Below are 22,427 nucleotides of genomic sequence, written 5' to 3' on the forward strand. Positions count from 1 at the left end.
TAATCTCGAAACTTATGTCTCATCTAACTTATTCATATGATTTCACATTAACAAATGATTATTGTTTCTGAATTTAGAAAGATTTCAATAGTTCGATATCAGTAGTTCGATTAATCCAAATGATACAAATCAGCAGTTTGTTTTTTAGTTCAAAGAATCATCTGAAAAACAAGTAGTTAATGAATTAAACTAACTTAAAAGTTGGCATCTGTAATTTTTTCTAAAATAATATTAAATATTTCTTTGAAAATAACGCTATTTAGATATTAATTCGAATGTAATGATTTGTTTATACTATAGATATCGGCGAAAAATATTTTTGAATACCTGACATAATTCAACTCTATTATACTTACAGACAATTCACATATATGTCCTGCAATGTATAATTTCTATGTTATATTATATTAGTCTGGGTGACGGCGTTGCTCGGGTGTTTGGAGGCGTGTGTTGAGTAAAAAAAGTGGTAGTTATCGCGAAGGAGGAAAAGAACATGGAAAAAACGTGACGTCTTTACTGTTGCGCCTATCGCCAAACCGGAAGTGACGTAGGTTTAAATTAAGGATACTCAATCGAAAAGAGGGGATAACATTCGAAAATATCGGCGAAAAATCGACCTCTCCCTGTAGAAAAGTGCCCAGTTGAGGGTGAAGGAATTAATGTTTTTAGCCAATTTTTCGATATTTGTCGTCCGAAGGGTGGGGCTCAAAAACGATATGAATCTCGTGAAAATCCGTCGCCTCTGTCAAAAGCTTTTGGCATACATGCATACATACATACATACAGACAGACAGACATACAGACAGAAAGACAGACATATATACATACATTTAAACAGACAGATGAGATTTATATTATAGATTATTAAACTCTATATATTATACAGTTTCCTCGACCGAGAGAAATGTTATTATCAGTAAGTTACTTTTAATATGCCAACTTTGAAGTTTATTTCTGCAATGCTTTAAGCTTTATATAATAGAAACTTTAAATACTTAAATATGTTGGTTAGATACATGGTAGTCACCGCTGATATAATTTTTGTTGTTTTATTTTACAGCATGTCAACAATAGTTTTGCTGAAGTTATTTTTAATGCTTTTAAATATTAATATCTCCCAATCCTTATAAAGTAATTACGTAACATAATATATATTCTATAAATGAATAGTCTGCAAACGAAGGTTATTTAAAACCTGATAAATGCTAGTACTCATGGTCAGAGGATTTATGAGTAGCTGCATCCAAAAAAAAAACACATCATGCTTTCCAAAGCTACCAAAGTAGGGTCGCACTACTCCATGCGATTCATCTCAAGCTTTTGAGAAAAGGTATAAACCCGTAATTTGATTGGTTATCTGTTGAATAAGAACGCGCGGTGCATTCATGCTATATAAGGGATCGTTCAAAGTAGCTGTTTGTTCGGATGTTAAATAATTGAACAGGTTTAATATGTAGTAATTGAAACATACTAAATACGGACAGATGGTCATATTGATCTATTGTCATTGAAAATTTATCATTTTAGTCGACTTGAATTACGCATTCATTACTTCAGACTGTCTGTAAAAAATGTGTAAAAAAAATGTAGTGGTCTCTATTTGGACTTTTACCAGAAAGAGATTCCTACTGACCTGGTTAACGGCTCGATAGCATGATTATCAAAACAAATGCCTTATTTACCACTGTTGAAAAGGTTTTTTTTTTTTTTTTTTGTCATAATTTGTTGCGACCACACGGACGAGAATACATATTCGTATATGTTTGTATATATTACATTGTCAATAAGAAAACACATTCCAGATATATATTACTGCTATGGTTTTGTATATCTAGATCAGTCGATTTATCGCAGAGTCGATATAGTGTCCTTGAACTTAGTTACGCCTGCTTATCGTGTAGCATTCAGCGAATTATTTCAACTATCCGCTTCGTTTTCTTAACTCGATATAAACGAGTTACCCACTCATTATCTGTGCCTAAATCAAAACGTAGATTCCATGAACAAAGCTTCTTTCTTAGAACTGCACGCCTGTGGAACTCTCTACCGCTTGCCTGTTTCCCTTCTGACTTCAACATGGATGTCTTCAAGTCCAACATAAACAAATTCCTGATGAACCGCCCCCTTAAGTGATGACCCTTTATCAAATCTCCAATACTAATGAATACTGTAACACTATCCCATTGATTACTGTACACAAAATAACCCTTATCCCCGAGTGGCTTCATGTAAAAAAAAAAGTTACCGAGATTATCGATGTGCTGAAGAGAAAATGTTTAGATCATTACGATCTTTTCGAAAGGAGTTTTAATGCCTAATAATTCCATGCGCCAGATGTTTGAGTCGAAAATGTAATTAGAAACTTCTCTTCTCAACTTGAACGGAAGTCTTTATACGACATGAAAGACTCATTGATCTTTTAGATATAATTCACAACTTGAAAGAGACACCTCGTTTCCCTTACCTTGCCTTTTAGTCGTCAGTGTGATGAACGATGTTTTTAACCAATGGTGAAGAATTCCTGTTTTCTAGGTAAAATAATTATCTATCTAAAACTTATCGTTGACTAGATTTTTTTTTTACCTTTAGATGGTTTGTTTAATGTCTTGTATTAAGTGTCTTCTATAAATTTATCTGGAGCTATTCTCATAAAAAATAAAAGATGTCATGTGATTGGTTAATGGATACAGTTGTGAAAAATAACCAGCTTTTCCAGATTCAAAATTTAATGAATCTCTTGCAGACATTTACGCACTAAAACTGTTAGGGGAAAAATATGGATCGATATTTTCAATTCCAGACAAGTGTTAGTTTGTAAACATGATAATTTAAATATGGTTATTATTCTACAGATATTTGATATAGAGAAAATTAAATCATTTTATATATTGTTAAAACCAGAAATGTATATACAATGTAATAGAATGACATTCTGCTATATCACACCTCCTTCAGATAAAGAAGGGAAACTGACACAAACATAAACTCTGGTTAAAAATAATCTACCACACGTTTTAAAGTATTCTATTGTTTATTAGGTTGATGCGAAAATAATGTCGTTTCCATATATATTGTTGAACGTAAACAAAACGACATTATTTTGCACCAACCTAATAAACAGTATAATATTTTGAAACGTTTTCGGTAGAAAGGAAGCCGATACAAACATAAACAAACATAAACGCTGGTTAAAAATAATCTACCGACACGTTTTAAAATATTCCATTGTTTATTACGTTGGGGCAAAAATATTGTCGTTTTATATATATAGTTGAACGTCAAAAAAACGACATTAGTTTGCACCGATCTAATAAACAATAGAATATTTTGAAACGTTTCGGTAGAAAGGAAGCCGATACAAACAGAAACGCTGGTTAAAAATAATCTACTGAGACGTTTCAAAGTATTCTATTGCTAAATTTTGTTTACTTAATGTCTTAATAGTTTTACTTTTTTAACTTTTTGTTTACTAATCACAATTTTAATGATATTTTTAATCATATTTTAATCATATTTTTAATCATATTTTAATCATGTTTTAATCATATTTTTTAATCATATTTTTAATCATATTTTAATCATATGTTTTAATCATATTTTTATTCATATTTTTAATCATATTTTAATCATAGTTTTTAATCATATTTTTAATCATATTTTTTAATCATATTTTTAATCATATTTTTTAATCATATTTTTAATCATATTTTAATTCATATTTTAATCATATTTTAATCATATTTATTCATATTTTAATCATATTTTAATCATATTTTTAATCATATTTTTAATCATATTTTAATTCATATTTTAATCATATTTTAATCATATTTTTAATCATATTTTTAATCATATTTTTAATCATATTTATAATCCATTCTCTTCTACTTTTTTCTAAATAATTTTCATTCCTACATAAATATTTTATTTTAACTTCATTCTTCATTCACTCTTTTTATTTGTTTGTTTTTAATTTATTTTCTATCACTCTCAATAGCGAGGTTTTTCTTTTAGATTTATTGTCTTTCTCTTTCACTTTCCTCCCCCTCTTTCTACTCAATTCTCTTTACTTCTATTCTTTTATACTTTATTTCTACTTTCTTTTCATTTCTTTTATTCCTCCCTCTGTTTCTCATCCACACTCTCTTTTTTCTAATTTATTCTGTTTCCTTATTTTCCCCGTTTCTTTCTAGTGCATTTCCATTTCATTTCTCTTCTCTTCTTTTCTCTTCTCTTTCTACTGTATTCTCCTTCCGTTTTCATTTTGGTCGATACATTCTTCCAATGGTTGACCTTCTGGTCAAGATCAAAGTGTAGTATCTGTTCCGGCAGATACTGCAAGCAAAGACCATATGTGGGGGAAACCCCACATATAAGACCTTGGTCAATGTAGGGGCAACCCTTCATACCAATTGTCACTATCCAGCTTCCCTACTCCCCGGGGAGTTGGTCCCCATTTCCCCTTCACTCCTCGCATTAAAAATCGGCCTTGTGCCTAATTTGCTCGGTGGGGGAGCAAATAAATACCATCTGTTCCGGCAGATGCTGCACTTAAGATAATTTGTACCAGTCAATGGAGGGAAAACCCTCTATACTGGGACAATTATTATTTTTGGTAACCAGAGTGCCCCCTTTTTGCCTACTTTTAGGGGAGCTGGTTTTTACCTCACATTAAAAACGGCCTTGTGCCTAATTTGCTCAGTGGGGGAGCAAATAAACACCATCCGTTCCGGCAGATGCTGCACTTTAGATAATTTGTACCAGTCAATGGAGGGGAAACCCTCTATACTGGGACAATTATTATTTTTGGTAACCAGAGTGCCCCCTTTTTGCCTACTTTTAGGGGAGCTGGTTTTTACCTCACATTAAAAACGGCCTTGTGCCTAATTTGCTCAGTGGGGGAGCAAATAAACACCATCTGTTCCGGCAGATGCTGCACTTAAGATAATTTGTACCAGTCAATGGAGGGGAAACTCTCTATACTGGGACAATTATTATTTTTGGTAACCAGAGTGCCCCCTTTTTGCCTACTTTTAGGGGAGCTGGTTTTTACCTCACATTAAAAACGGCCTTGTGCCTAATTTGCTCAGTGGGGGAGCAAATAAATACCCTCTGTTCCGGCAGATACTGCAAGCTATGACTAGCTATGACTAGCAAAGACCAGATGTGGGGGCAACCCCACCTGCCTGACCATTAACCAGCTCCCATTTACCACCTCTGGGGAGTTGGTCCCCTTTTTCCCTTCCCCCTCCCTTCACTCCTCACATTAAAAATCGGCCTTGTGCCTAATTTGCTCGGTGGGGGAGCAAATAAATACCATCTGTTCCGGCAGATACTGCAAGCTATGACTAGCTAGGACTAGCTATGACTAACAAAGACCAGATGTGGGGGCAACCCCACATACCTGACCTTTAACCAGCTCCCATTTCCCACCTCTCGGGAGCTGGTCTCCTTTTTCCCTTCCCCCTCCCTTCACTCCTCACATTAAAAATCGGCCTTGTGCCTAATTTGCTCAGTGGGGGAGCAAATAAGTACCATCTGTTCCGGCAGATACTGCAAGCTATGACTAGCTATGACTAGCAAAGACCAGATGTGGGGGCAACCCCACATGGCTGACCATTAACCAGCTCCCATTTCCCAGCTCTCGGGAGCTGGTCCCCTTTTTCCCTCCCTCCCTTCACTCCTCACATTAAAAATCGGCCTTGTGCCTAATTTGCTCGGTGGGGGAGCAAATAAATACCATCTGTTCCGGCAGATACATATATATAAAAATACTTGGCCTTCAGGACAAGATAAAAGTGTAGTATCTGTTCCGGCAGATACTGCAAGCTATGACTAGCTATGACTAGCAAAGACCAGATGTGGGGGCAACCCCACATGCCTGACCTTTAACCAGCTCCCATTTCCCACCTCTCGGGAGCTGGTCCCCTTTTTCCCTTCCCCCTCCCTTCACTCCTCACATTAAAAATCGGCCTTGTGCCTAATTTGCTCGGTGGGGGAGCAAATAAATACCATCTGTTCCGGCAGATACTGCAAGCTATGACTAGCTATGACTAGCAAAGACCACATGTGGGGGCAACCCCACATGCCTGACCTTTAACCAGCTCCCATTTCCCACCTCTCGGGAGCTGGTCCCCTTTTTCCCTCCCCCCACTTCACTCCTCAAATTAAAAATCGGCCTTGTGCCTAATTTGCTCGGTGGGGGAGCAAATAAATACCATCTGTTCCGGCAGATGCTGCAAGCTATGACTAGCTAGGACTAGCTATGACTAGCAAAGACCAGATGTGGGGGCAACCCCACATGCCTGACCTTTAACCAGCTCCCATTTCCCACCTCTCGGGAGCTGGTCTCCTTTTTCCCTTCCCCCTCCCTTCACTCCTCACATTAAAAATCGGCCTTGTGCCTAATTTGCTCGGTGGGGGAGCAAATAAATACCATCTGTTCCGGCAGATACTGCAAGCTATGACTAGCTATGACTAGCAAAGACCAGATGTGGGGGCAACCCCACATGGCTGACCATTAACCAGCTCCCATTTCCCACCTCTCGGGAGCTGGTCCCCTTTTTCCCTCCCTCCCTTCACTCCTCACATTAAAAATCGGCCTTGTGCCTAATTTGCTCGGTGGGGGAGCAAATAAATACCATCTGTTCCGGCAGATGCTGCACTTCCATTTCTTGTTCTCTTTCGGTGGAGGATCAGTCTTTCACGACTGAGACAATTTTTATTTTATTTTTGTACCTTTTCTCCACGTTAAAAACGACCCTGGTGTCTAACTCTGTCCCGTGGGGAGGAATAGTAAATAGGCACAATCAACACATTAAAACATGTACTCTTTAATTAGTCAGTTGATACAGTACAATGCATAGATTTATCTCATTTGTTTTTAATGTTAATTACCTATTTTATACTCATGACTAAGGCTGTCACAACAGTATATTCTTTTCATTCTTTTGACTCTCGAGTATATATTCGATATAGTTAGACACATTTAAGCAACAGAGAACCACATCAGTCAATACAAAAACATATAAGATATTAACGGATTTATACTCAAGTGTAAAAACAATGAAAAGAATATTCTGCTGTCATAGCCCTACTCATGACGCAATGTTATTTCTAATTCATATGATGTATTATAATGCATATTAGTTTATGTAATTTGGACGAATAACACAATCTTTCCACATTTATCGAATGCCTTTGATGTTAGTTCATGTAATTTGGACGAATAACACAATCTTTCCCAATTTATCGGATGCCTTTGATGTTAGTTTATGTAATTTGGACGAATAACACAATCTTTCCCAATTTATCGGATACCTTTGATGTTAGTTTATGTAATTTGGACGAATAACACAATCTTTCCCAATTTATCGGATGCCTTTGATGTTAGTTTATGTAATTTGGACGAATAACACAATCTTTCCCAATTTATCGGATGCCTTTGATGTTAGTTTATGTAATTTGGACGAATAACACAATCTTTCCCAATTTATCGAATGCCTTTGATGTTAGTTTATGTAATTTGGACGAATAACACAATCTTTCCCAATTTATCGGATGCCTTTGATGTTAGTTCATGTAATTTGGATGAATAACACAATCTTTCCCAATTTATCGGATGCCTTTGATGTTAGTTTATGTAATTTGGACGAATAACACAATTTTTCCCAATTTATCGGATGCCTTTGATGTTAGTTTATGTAATTTGGACGAATAACACAATCTTTCCCAAGTTATCGGATACCTTTAATGTTAGTTTATGTAATTTGGACGAATAACACAATCTTTCCTAATTTATCGGATGCCTTCGATGTTAGTTCATGTAATTTGGACGAATAACACAATCTTTCCCAATTTATCGGATGCTTTTGATGTTAGTTTATGTAATTTGGACGAATAACACAATCTTTCCCAATTTATCTGATACCTTTGATGTTAGTTTATGTAATTTGGACGAATAACACAATCTTTCCCAATTTATCGGATACCTTTGATGTTAGTTCATGTAATTTGGACGAATAACACAATCTTTCCCAATTTATCGGATGCCTTTGATGTTAGTTTATGTAATTTGGACGAATAACACAATCTTTCCCAATTTATCGGATACCTTTGATGTTAGTTCATGTAATTTGGACGAATAACACAATCTTTCCCAATTTATCTGATACCTTTGATGTTAGTTTATGTAATTTGGACGAATAACACAATCTTTCCCAATTTATCTGATGCCTTTGATGTTAAATACAACAAATATTTGTATTTGAAATAAATAGAGATTTTTCAAACTAGAATTAAAAACAATATTGTTTCCTCTCCACCAAATTTAGATGTAATTACTGAAATCCTCGAACCGTTTCGTTTTCTGTTTTACCAAAGATGTACCGAATTTTATTTAAAACAGAGATTATTTATTATCAACTGAAGAATAGTATAAGATAGTCAGCTATAATTTTATCATCGGTCTGGACTTACTACACGTTGCTTACATGTTCTAAAACGTATGATCATTTGGTCATATCGAACTATGTGCGTTAAACACTTTCCTTGTGATTTTACAAGCCAAATGTTTAAATTCAATTAATAAACAGTCTTGGCCCGTTCCTTGTGATCTTCGCCGAACATACACCGACCGATTATTAAAAACAAATTCAAAATTCAATTCCATTAATCTATATATATAAAACCGAAAATGTGTGTATGTTTATATGCTCGCTTTTTGTGTATGTCCGAGAAAGGCATTTTCCGAGAAGCGATCGATCGACTCACTTCTTTTTAAAAAATGTTTATATCACGTCTAAATGATAATATCTACGAGTTAACAATGGGAGTCGCCTGTCTATTTAATTTCCCGACTTTCAAAAGACAAATATTCCACATATTCGGATCGCCGCATGTTGGTTTCATTTTCCAGTATAAAAATAGCGAAACCGGACTCAAACCGGATGTAAGCGTCACCGTCAACTATTCCGCAGTAAAACGATCTGACCTCATTAAAAACTTGGGAATAGCGTGATGCTTGACATTAACTTTTTAATCGCTCTTACACTGACTGTCGCTGTTGTACAGATGTTCGGGCTTAGCCTATAGTCCTTAAGGCGCCGGGTTCGAGCCGACCTGTCACCAAACTCCCTCCCTTGTTTTTTTTTTCCATTTTTAAAATACCTGTTTTTTATCGTTTTTTTAATTTTTAAATCAGGGTTAAGTTTCCTTTTTTGTTCTTCTTTACCCCCCTCCCCCAAACGCACACACCTACAAGCACCTAGGGGAATGCCGGGACCCCCCCCCCGCTAGTACTAAATAAAACGTATCTATTCATTTTTGTTCGAACCTTATTATATCAGCAGGTGTTCAACTGAGATTCAATCAATGTCCCGCTTGTAAAACAGTTGCAACAAACACTAGTCTAACTACGGCCACTATCAACACATCTTACTCTCTGTCTGTGCCTAAACAAAAATTCCCTGCATGAAATTTCTTCTCGATAATTGCCCGTCGGTTGAACGTCGGTTGATTTCCAACTAAATATAACTTGGTATTTATCAAGTCTAATATAGGCAGGCTCTTATCGAGCCGTCCTCTAAAATAATCAAATCCTACTTGATCATTACCGATCATCACTATGATGTCTCACCGGCCACATGACACTTATTAACCTTTATACTTAAGTGGCCACTAGGACTTTACAAACAGTGATTCCCTGGCAAGTTTTATTTAATTCCTACAGTGTTCCATTCTTAAATCCATGAAACATTTACGTATATATTTGTTTGTTTATAGTATATCATATATATTAGAGTTACGGATAGAGTTAAATGATAAGAATATCAATGACTATCATGACAGTACTAGTAATGATCATCGTTAGTACTTGTTTCAGATGTTGCTTGAATTCTGTCTGTTCCCTCGTTAATATGTACGTTACGTTTTAATGACATTCAACGGTTGGGTTCTCTTAGTTACTCGTCTCCGTTTGAACATCTTTAGATAGTTGATATAGTTGTATTTGAGAGTGTATCAATAAATCACGTCAAACTATCCAGGAATTAAGTGATACGATAGCGTAAAAGAGAGAATTAGTAAGAAATAAAAAGAAGAAGGAGTGGCTACAGGTGAGAAGAATTGTACGAAAAACGAGATTTGAACACATAACAAGAAAGAAATACACATTATTAATAAAAGAAACATATATGAACGGTAACCGTTTTTTTAACTCGGCACCAAAGCCAACAGAGTCTAAACCATTATTAAGATGACTTGTTCACTGTTAACTAAGGCATATTTCTGATACTGTGCAGTTAAAGGAAGTCCATCCTCCCAGGCTTTGTCTTTTCCTTTTCAGAAAAGATTAGTTTATTGCTAATCGCTTGAAGTGTCTGTACAAGGGAATGCCGACGAGACTGCTCAATTATTCTTTGCAGACCATAGTGTTTTTCCCCTTAAGGCACTGGCTTTTTTATATTCCATTTACCGACCCTTGCGTCACATCATCTCATCAGGGGTGGTGATAAATAACGGTAATGAATAATTCATTGTCTCTTTTAGCATACATAACATTTATAATTGCATGGTGTAATGGATATTATCGCGGACTCTGGAAACAGACATTACGAGTTCAGTTTCTATTGGCTCTCATCGAATTACATCTCAGTCCCTACTTATATGTTTCACTAGGACTGGAGAGAAAGACATAAGGTCGGTTTGTAATGTAAAGAAAATACACCTCCTCAAAAAGGGGGTACTCGAGATTTGAATAATTTTTTTAAAAAAGTTTTTCGGTTTAGAAGGATTTCTCTTTCACTGATTGATGCCAGAAAAAATAATTTAATATCAGAACATATGATAACAGAAAACATTTTTTCGGTCCTTTTATTTACTGCGATAACAATGACTTAGTATTGGGCCACGAGGTGGTATCTGATCGACATGATGTATTTTACAAGCGGTGACAAGTACTGACTAACAACTTCACCTTCGTTATCTCTAAAGTTATATAAATACAACTTTGTCGGTGTGTGTGAGTTCTTTCCTTATAGGCTCCGAAACGGCTGAACAGATTTTCTTTAAAATTTACAGAACTTTAGTCTATGAGTCTGGGAGTGATCTTAGTTAAATTTTGTCTCAGAATACTACCGATAATTACCGATAATCGATAACCGAAACCGTTATTTTAATTTATCTATCATCGGTAAAGTCATTTTTCCATGTCGTCGCTCAGCAACAATGATAGAAGAATGGGCCATGAAAATTCTCTTTTGCATGACGTGATCTGTAGGTTAAAACTCCGCACGTAAATTTCTTAATTTTGTTTCATTAACTGCAAAGAATGTGATAAGACTTGAAAATTTACGTGTTTTTTTAGCAGTGCCAAAGCAAATTATGTTTCTGTTTTTGAACGTCCATTGAACAAGCAACTGATCCCGAAAAAATTGCAAAACAATCTACACACATATTTAGTGAAAATGTAATTCAGAGGTTTCGTATATGTCGGTTTAACAAAACATAAGCCCCCAGCAGCCAAACATAAGTAGTGTGCCCGGCAACATAAGATAAGGAATTGTTCGACACTGTTGACTAATTGTAGAACTATATAGCGACCACCACCTAAATTCTTACAATAAATAGATAGTCGATGTTTATTCCTGTGGTTTCTTTCGCATACGGGTCAAGAATCATGGCCCCCAAAACATCGCCAAAGGAGTTGGAAGAATAGATGCTAAGGGGATAAATCAGAGAAATTTGATTGTTGTTGGCACGTTGCATCCACTGTGTGTGGGCTACGTTGATCAGTAAGGTGTCAATAAAACCGAAATTTATTAAAATAATTTACGGATTACAAAAACAAAAAAGAAGAAAATATTGGAATTACCAACGATACAGCTCAAAATAAGCATAAAATACATCAAAGCAACCCCGGAGCAAGGCTGGGTAATACTGCTAATGTGTAAATAAATTCTGCCCCGCGCTTAAAACTAAATGAAAACTCCATGATTAATTTTTTTTCTCATAGAACTTTCAGTCTATTAAATACCATATAGGGTGGAACGCAGTTGTGAAAGTTGAGAAACAGATAAAAATCTGGCACTACCTCGTTCCAATTTTTCAATTTTGACCCCTTGGCAGGCCTTTTTTAAGGATGAAAACGGATTAAAATTTTTCACGGGTCTGAATACCGTATATCCCAAATTTCAAGTGTGCAGATAAAAAATTCTTTGAGTACGTACCACGAATCTGATTCCCAGCTAACCATACGACACCTCCGTTCAGTCTCGAAAGACAAAAGGATACTCCCTGTAGGGGAAGCTTCGCATTTAATTGTGTGGCAAAGGTTGCGCAATCTCCAACCACAGTTCTCCTGAATCAGTACTACTTGACTCCAGTATCAAGGAGAAGTCAAGGACGACTGGAAACAATGTCGAGATAAACGGAGAGCACATACAACACCTGGAAGTCCCAATTGGTCACCCAACTAGTACTGACCAGGCTCATCGCTGCTTAACTTCGGTGATCTGATGGGAACCAGTGTGTCAAACGTGATTATGCCACAGCTGACCATAACATAGTCACATTCAAGTATAAAGTTGATACGCCGTAAAAAAAAAACCCACCACCGAACGAACTTAATGTTTATCAGTTCTTCTGTTTCCTTACCACTTTCTCAGTGGTAATGTTTCTATTTCCGCATGTTAAAATGGACATAATAGCGAAAAAGTTTCTATGTAAATTGACTCATCACCTTTATACCTTCTATATAGTTTCCCTCATCTCTTGTAATATCTGAATTCATCAGATTTAAAGGCGTCTGATTGTCGAAATAAATTCACAAACTGTACGGTTTCAGTTTTATCGGATGCCGATTGCGCACATCACACTGATCATACGTATACACAAATGGTTTCATATGTGTGTGTGGGTGTGTTTTTAGGACATGTTAATCGGGATGAGAGCATTTAGTGCCAAATCTTTATATCGACTAAAATGTGTTATTAGGATAACAGTCTTAGAACGAGAGATTTTTTGCATTATTATTAAAAAGTGAGTTGTCAGAATTATAGATCTAAATATTTAGGGAATACAATAATTGAAATATAATATGTAATAATTGAAATATAATATATAATACTTGAAATATAATATATAATAATTGAAATATAATATATAATAATTGAAATATAATATATAATAATTGAAATATAATATATAATAATTGAAATGTAATATATAATAATTGAAGTATAATATATAATAATTGACATATAATATATACTAATTGAAATATAATATATAATAATTGAAATATAATATATAATAATTGAAATATAATATAAAATAATTGAAATATAATATAAATTAATTTAAATATAATATATAATAAATGAAATATAATATATGATAATTGACATATAATATATACTAATTGAAATATAATATATAATAATTGAAATATAATATATAATAATTGAAATATAATATATAATAATTGAAATATAATATATAATAAATGAAATATAATATATGATAATTGACATATAATATATACTAATTGAAATATAATATATAATAATTGAAATATAATATATAATAATTGAAATATAATATATAATAATTGAAATATAATATATAATAATTGAAATATAATATATAATAAATAAAATATATGTTATAATTGAAAGCATGGAAATGTACATCTTTATAGAATGTTTTAAGTCGATAAAATTAGGTTGGAGCACAATGCACTCATATTATTTAGTTATATTTCGGATTTTGATAAACAATTTTCTGGGCCATAACATCAACCATTTAACATTATTCATTTAGAATTTTCTAAAAAGGTGCACCGAAGATATATATTTTGATTAAATTGAACGGTAAAATATTGAATATTTTGAAGATTATGAGCTGATTCAACGAATAATATGAAACAACAATGAATCGTTTTATAATTGTTTTTACTGTGATTATTTTAATATTTACTCATGTGAGATTTCCTTTTTTTAATTGTTTTTTTTTTATAACTATTCGTGTTTAGTCGTCCCTTTAGATAATCAAATCTAATTTTCACCAGTGATTTTCTAACGCTAATCTTTGAGTGACCTTTGAGTCTTGATAATCAGTGGCTCCTTAGTACAAAAAAAAACAAAAAAAAACGAAAACATCCATCTAATCTCTGAAGAAATGAAGCTGAAATAGTCTAGCATTAAGCAATTTCTTGTGATTTCACTTCAGTAGAAATTAAACTTCATCCATTCATTTGTTAAACGCACAATCTCGCTCTATTTTTTAAGTTCTCTATTTTTTTTTTAGCTTTTATTATTTTCAAATTTATTTATTTATTTATCCTTTTAATTTCTACTTTCTTTTCTGTTTTGTTTTCTCTGTTTTTTTTTTAATTTCTTTTCTTTCCTTATTTAATTGATTTCATATTTAATCCTGATCTTCTTTCTTTCTGCTGTGTCTCTTTCACTAGATTATTTCTATTATTTTCTATAACAGTAGAGACAAATAGTCACCGACCAGCGTGCTAGATGTTTTGCGTGTCGGTTGGCCGTTACAAGATGGAACAAATCAATATTTTTTAAGTCATATAATTTTGACACGCGTTACCTGATCCATCCGTTTCTAACTAAATTAAAAATTCCTCTTTTAATATTTTAGTTAATATAATTTATGCAAATGATGAGTAATAAAGGGTATAGTACTACACCCTGATGAACGTGACTTGTAACTGCTAAGCCATTTAAGCGTGATTATTTCACAAATTAAAACATAGTAGGCGATTTCCTTTTTGACGCTTTGCAACCTACATCTTTCTTATACAAGAGACATTGCGAATCTATCTTTGATCTATCTTTATGGCAAGTTCTCAACTGCTTTAACTTATGACACCCTATGCAAAACACCCAAAACTAACACTTGTCTACCTACAACCACTGTCAACAATTTCCCCCACTATCCATCCATGCCTAAATCTAAACAGAAATTCCATAAAAACAAACAAACTTTTTTTTTTTTTTTTACATTTTCACCCCAAACAAGGCACATTGCCACTTGGGTGTAGGGGGCTACTATCAGGGTCAGCAACTACTGGGGCACTATGTTGGGATTTGGGCAGCAAGATGTCGGTTCACGTTGCACTTGGACTTCTGCATGTCAGTACAGTTAGGGAAGCAGGATCCTCGAATGGAGTTCCAGAATCTAGCGGTTCTGGGGAAGAAACTACTGGAGTAGAAAGATCTTTTACATCTAGGGATCTCTACTGTGTGGGGCTGGGATTTAGCTGCCTGTCGGGTTTGTCGAGGGTGTCTGCGTCGTGGGGGCACAAGTGTCTGCAGTTCGTCAAAGCATTCACCATTAAAATACTTGTAGAACAAGCAGAGGGATGCAACGTTTCGTCGATGGGACAGAGGCTGAAGCTTAGATGCCAGTTCAAGGCCTATCAGATTGGCGACTCTTTTTTTTTAACCTTGTCTAGGAGCGAAAGACTAGTAGTAGACGCACTAGCCCAGATGTGACAACAATACTCCATACATAGGCGAATGGTGGCCTTATAGAGATACAGGATACTTTCAGGATACTTTATTTCCTAGAACTGCCTGTCTGTGAACTTCTCTTTCGCTGCTTTCAATCTAATTGCAACATTGTCGTCTTCAAATCCAATATTGTTGAGATGTCTACTTACATAATCTAATTCTACCCAATTTCTGCCATAAACGATCACTACGTTACTGTCTTGGTGACCACTTTTTACTCATTAACCCTTATCCTCGAGTTGCCTTCGGGCTTTGATACGTGGTGACTCCCTTGTAAAAAATATTCAACTAGAAAAGAACCGACATCCTCCTTTAACTGGATAATTTTGCTTTTTGTACAATTTAGTAAATTTAACCGTATATTTAAACTGCATCAAAATCACAATATAATGATCTTTCTTTGGTAATATCCAACCAGATTTGATTTTCATACATCATCATATTTCATGGAGAATAAAAAACTAACGAAGAATATAACCACTTATGTAGTCGTAAAATGGTTCAGAGATCTAATTCATTTTATGGTACGATGTAATCATATAAAATTAGTCTCTTATTTTGAATGAATGTTTACTGCATACAAAAAAGCATTTGCCGTTTGTCATCTGTTTAAAATAAAACTTGTTAACACAGTAGAAATAAACACAACTTCATGAAAATAAAAGTATTACTTTATTATCTCTATGTATAAGCATAGGAAGTATCTTTTTAACGGTTTCGTAAAGAGATATCTTTTAGACAAGCTAGCTTAAAATATGTAACAGACAGTTATAGGCCGGTTTGTGACTCACATTGAAATTATACTCCCGAATTTGCTGTTTCACTTCGCGTATACTTATTAATTATTTCTCGGACCAGAACGTGATTCAGTTAGCTCCAGATATGTTACTCATCCAAAAATCAACTATTAGTTTTTCAACTTACTGACATCAAATTTTTAACTTTTCCAGAACATTTTCTGTTTTAATCATGGATGGATGATAATTGAAAAATGTCGTTTTCCGTTTACCGAGTTACATTGAGTTACGAATAAATAAACTCGAGAAGGACATTCGAATAAATTATCGGATCAATGTCTGGCTATCAGAGATAAGATGTTCACATAGATGCTGTGATGTCTAGAAATAAAGGCGTCTTCGTACTTCCTGCGCAGATATCAGTCGTTAAGCTGTTTACACTTCATAAAGACTTAGTTATTTATGATCACTTGTAGACTATCGTTCGCCTTAGCTGGTTATTGAAATTATCAACGGACAGAATTTATGTGCAATTAACACGGATCGCTCCAGCTGGCTAAAGAACTTAAATCTTGAGAACGTACTGAGATACAGATACATATTTATCTATCTATCTTTCTATCTATCTATCTATCTATCTATCTATCTATCTAAGTTAATAAAGAAAGAAAACAAAAACTATATAGTAATATATATATATTTATATAGATTACTTTATTTATTTTATAATTTAGGGGTGTTGGATAAGTGAGAATTCATATAATACAAACTGCACTCCTCCTATATCACAGATATCAATATAATTTCCCCAAACAGCATCAATAATTTATTTCGCTCGTAATGTAACTGTGGCTAGACGTCGCACCCCTATTATGTAACTTAGAATCTTCTCTCCACTTCTGATGAGAAGTATTAGGCTTCGAAATACCACGGCATAAAGACTTCTCACTTATCCAATACCCATAATTGATGTATACCCTTGTTGAATAAATGAATAAATATATATATATATATATATATATATATATATATGTTTTTATTTGTTTTTGTTAGCGATACTTTCTTGAATGAATTCAAGTATTTATACGAAAATGCATTTTTACCTAAATGCTTGTTGGGAATAATTTTCCCATTGAACAATCTGGTACCCCCTTTTAATGGGGAGCGGCATATATATTATTTTAAAAATATAATTATATTTTTAAAATTAATATATATATATATATATATATATATATATATATATATATATATATATTACTGTATAGTTTTTGTACCTTCATGTCTCTTTTATTGACATCTATATAAACTCCAGAACAATCTGTTGAGCTTTACATTATCACAAAAACCGAAAAGTCTCCCCTTAAAGAATTGATTTTATTCTCTTGCTTTAACTCATATATATATATATATATATATATATATATATATATATATATATATATATATATATATAATTATTTGTTTACTATAATAATTAAGTACCTACAGACACTAGTGTTTCATCCTTTCGGGAATCTTCAGTGCAGGGTGTCACGATTAACACCAGTCGAACGATTCGAATCCCGCAACACGAGACATCTCTGGCTCGATTCACGAAGACTGTATCAATTCGGCTACCATTAACCGCGTGAAATAACGTTGAATTTAAACATTTTAATTTTAAATGTTCATTTTCGTCAGTCATACGATGATCTATGCATAAGAACTAAATTGACCGATTTTAATTCAACTGAAAGTGCTCAACGATAAGAAACGAATTTCTTAAAAGGGGTGTAATAATTTTTATTATAATAATTATATATATATATATATCGTACTTTGGGGTAATTGCGCTAAATCCGGGGGTAATTGCGCTAAATCCGGGGGTAATTGAACCAACTAAAAAAGTGCTCTTTATATGCGTGGTTGCCAAAACAGCACTTTTAGTTAGTTGGCACAATTACCCCGGACTTGCCGCAATAAACCCCCAGAAGGAATTAAACTTGAGCTCTCGTAAATGAATTAGAAAAAGCGCTCCACTGTGTTCAAGTCTTTTGACAAGTAATAATTTTAACTTTCTATACTGATGATTGCGTAACATGAAACACTAATGCCTGTAGATGTAGAAATAGTGATTTCAATATATATATATATATATATATATATATATATATATATATATATATATATATATATATATATATATATATATATGAGATGGTAGACATGGAAACCCTAAAGGTTAAGGAGATTAATTTTCTAAAATTTTCTAAAGTATTCTTTGTCTTGCTTAGAATAATAAAGTCTTCGATATGAAACTTAAACACTTCATTTCAATAAGGGTTTTTTTTTTAAATTCACAATTTAATTTATTTGCTCTATCTTGCATATCGAGCAATTCTTATTTAGATGGGATAATACTTATAGAATATTACTGCTAGTAATATTTCATGAATCTTATAATCACAGGTTTCCATACCAACTGATTGTTAAATAAAATTATTCTGAAGTGTATGTATATATATATATATATATATATATATATATATATATATATATATATATATATATATATATATATATATATATATGGGGAGAATAGGCCGTTTATCAATAATTACTTTGGTAACATGAAACTTTCTACATGCTTTTATGAGAAAAAGGGTTCCGCATGTTTACAATTTATAGGTTTTCTATACGTACACAGCCGCATGCATACACATATGACATATAAAGATAGTTGTTTTACTCAGAATTGCAGTTACATTTCAAATAGTCATTATTTTTTGTCTGTACTTTCCAAATTTAATAAATTTTTCTGTTCTCATTTTTAGATAACACACCGCCTCGCGTGCATGTCCGTGAACTATCATGGCAACCGGATAAAAACAACCTTAACATAATGTTAAGTTCTGATGATGAGGATATTGAGCACTGCGCAAGAGCAGAAATAAAAAAACTTTGATCAGGTCAAAAATCTGATGGTAATGGCTCCTATTTTTTTATCCGGCCAAATGGGTCCGAGGGGATTGTAAATTGCATTGTTATGTTATGATGAATGAACATGCGTTTATAACCTGAAATTTGTATCTCTTTGTTGCAGATATTTACGTTACAAGATTCGAGGAAACAACTTCTGTTATGGATTCCTAGCAGGTGGTAGATATGCAGGAAAATAAAAAAATAAAAATATGGAGTAAAAAACGTCGTTCGTTTAAATGGTACCACTATCGTCTTCGTTGCTCTTCAACGTTTGGAGTTAAAAAAGTATTATAAAAGGGTGATTAATAATGTGACCAAAATTTCTTATTTGAAAATTGAAACATTCTAGATTTGCTTCTAATTTGGTCCATGGTTATTGCACAGCAATTAAGCATGATTATCTGAATTTCAATTTCTGAACCTTAAAGTTTCAGCGGTCGATAGTCATTAGACATCTGATAATGTATGTGATGTTTTTTCAGTCAGTATTGTAGTTTTCTAGATTTAGCCTTTATTTACACCAGATGATGGCGCCAAATTTAAAAGAAGGCTGCTTAAAAATGCATCGTTTTCATTTTATTAATGACGTCTGCAGAATTAATGTTGTAAACGTTTTGCTTTTCGTGAAAAAATTCATTAATTGAGTCACGAAAAATACATATATTTCCTCATTTCATTATGTATATATATATATATATATATATATATATATATATATATATATATATATACTATATATATACTATATACATATATATATATATATATATATATATATATATATATATATATATATATATATACTGGGGAGCCATGATATAATATACTGTTTTGTTTTTAAATCCCCGAAACAGTGTTTCATGGTAAACAACTGATGATCCCTTGAAAATTAAAAAAATTGGTATTATAGTAAGTTCGAGAGAGTTGATACAGTGATTGCAGGTGATTATATGACTTACTGACTAGATGGTTTTTTAACGAATGATAAAAAGTAATTTTTTGTATAGTTTTAAAGGTTAAAAACTTCAAAGACTATATATATATATATATATATATATATATATATATATATATATATATATATATATATATATATGATGAAGCAACTGAACTTGTTGTTTACCATGCGGATTATTCGAACCAATTGTAAATTTGTTGACTTCGTAAAGGTATAAATTATTATAAGATTATATACAGCATAACCCGGTTATAAGAGACCTCTGCATCATTAGTGGGTAACGCTCCTATATCCGGGTTTATACCCTTTACGATTTCTTATATCCGGGTTAACCTGTACAATAATACAGGCTCTAATTTCGGACCAGAGAAAATGTATTTTATATCTGTTGTTCTTATATCCGGGTTACACTAATAATCAAGTATCTTTAAATATACACATTTTACAGCTCTGTTTAATTCACTAGCAAAAGATCTAGCTAATTTGCATATTCTTTTAAACATTCATTTTAATTAATTCCATAATTAGCTTTTCGGTTTTCTTATGGGATGATCATCTTTAGTTAACTATTACGTGTAATTATATTCATGCAGATACTCTATATTATTTATGCTTGCATAATATTTGCGTAAAAAGTTTACAGTAAACGCCAAATTGTTTCCATATATATTTATGTATATGTATATATTTTTGTTTAATCTATCTATCTATCTATCTATCTAAAGGGAACGTGTCGATGTGTCTGTGTGTGTCTGTGTGTGTGTACATTTTCCTACGCAATAACCCTATCAATTTTAAGTCTACAGACTCGAAATTTGTTATACAGGGTATTGAGATTGGGAAAAATCTTTGTGGCCAGAAATTTGGCTGTTAAGGGGTCAAAGTTCAACGATTTGACCTTTAAGAACTCTACCAAACTCCTCCGCCAATTTTGGGTCTAAACACTTGAAACGTTAGATATAGGTTTTTTAGACATGGATCTAACTTAATAACTTAGTTTGAGCCCAAAACAATAAATGTAAAGAGGTAATAATAGGGGTCAAAGTTTTAAAAAATGTACCTTTTTTTTTTTGTTTGTTTTTTTTGTTCAGTGAACACCTCCAAACACCCGGGCTACGCCGGGCTGAAATGCTAATATATATATATATATATATATATATATATATATATATATATATATATATATATATATATTATATATATATATATATATATATATATATATATATATATATATATATATATATATATATATATATATAAGAAAAAAGTAAAGACTGTAACAATATATTTTACATTAATTCGACGGGATACTACAAAAAAAGTATATTGAAATTTCTTCAATCCGCGGAGTTCTCATAAAAAGTATAAGATATCATATAAGATAAGCAAAGATATAAGCAAACGAATATTATATATATATATATATATATATATATATATATATATAGTGTGTGTGTGTGTGCGTATGCGTGCGTATGCGTGCGTATGTGCGTGTTTGGTAGTGGGGTGGATTTGATCGATAATTCTTGTTATCGAATAAAATACAGTATATATATATATATAATAGTACTATAAACCTGACCTGATTTCCGGTTTATGATTTGCTTTTTTAAAGATACTTTACACATATGGAATGCAACATTCTCATGCATATATACATATTCGTAAAATTATATATATATATATATATATATAAAGATATATATATATATATATAGAGAGAGAGAGAGGGAGAGAGAGAGAGAGAGAGAGAGATCACAGTTTTACCTAATTTTAAATCAAAATATATAATAAAAATCAAGATATAACCATTGTAGCTAGAATTTCTATTCCAATTTTCATGAAAATCCATTACATGATTTCACTTCCAAAAGTTTCGTTAAAGGATCTTAAGAAGCAATTAAAATTCAGAGAAACTGGTTTTACTAGTGTCGAATAAGTTTTTTTATTAAGTTTAATGCAAATCTGAAATATTTAGATTTTTAATTGGCGAATGTTTCCATATTATACACCTAAAATTTAATGACACCATGAGAAATTAGAATTTTCTCGAATGGCTTTCACTCTGTCTCCCGTCAAATTCAACTTAATATAGCAAGCGTTATTTTCGCTTACCTCTAGTAGCCGTGTTTATAAATGCATAATACTCGATTAATTAGCTTCAGAGTGAATATGTACTTACACTTAAAAAGCATACACATATATAGAACTTTATACACACACATATAATAT

The 22,427-nt window shown here is 32.8% G+C and overlaps 1 protein-coding gene and 1 pseudogene across 1 annotated transcript in view; both read right to left on the reverse strand.

Moving 5' to 3' along the window:
• LOC145293052 (uncharacterized) overlaps window positions 1-22,427 on the reverse strand; it is a 337,851-nt gene that overhangs the window by 311,199 nt on the left and 4,225 nt on the right. The gene's annotated exons all lie outside the window — the stretch shown is intronic.
• LOC145293407 (5S ribosomal RNA) lies at window positions 12,436-12,553 on the reverse strand (annotated as a pseudogene).

The sequence above is a fragment of the Euprymna scolopes genome, chromosome 14, assembly GCF_053919585.1.
Source record: "Euprymna scolopes isolate OS-2025 chromosome 14, ASM5391958v1, whole genome shotgun sequence".
Lineage (NCBI taxonomy): Eukaryota > Metazoa > Mollusca > Cephalopoda > Sepiida > Sepiolidae > Euprymna > Euprymna scolopes.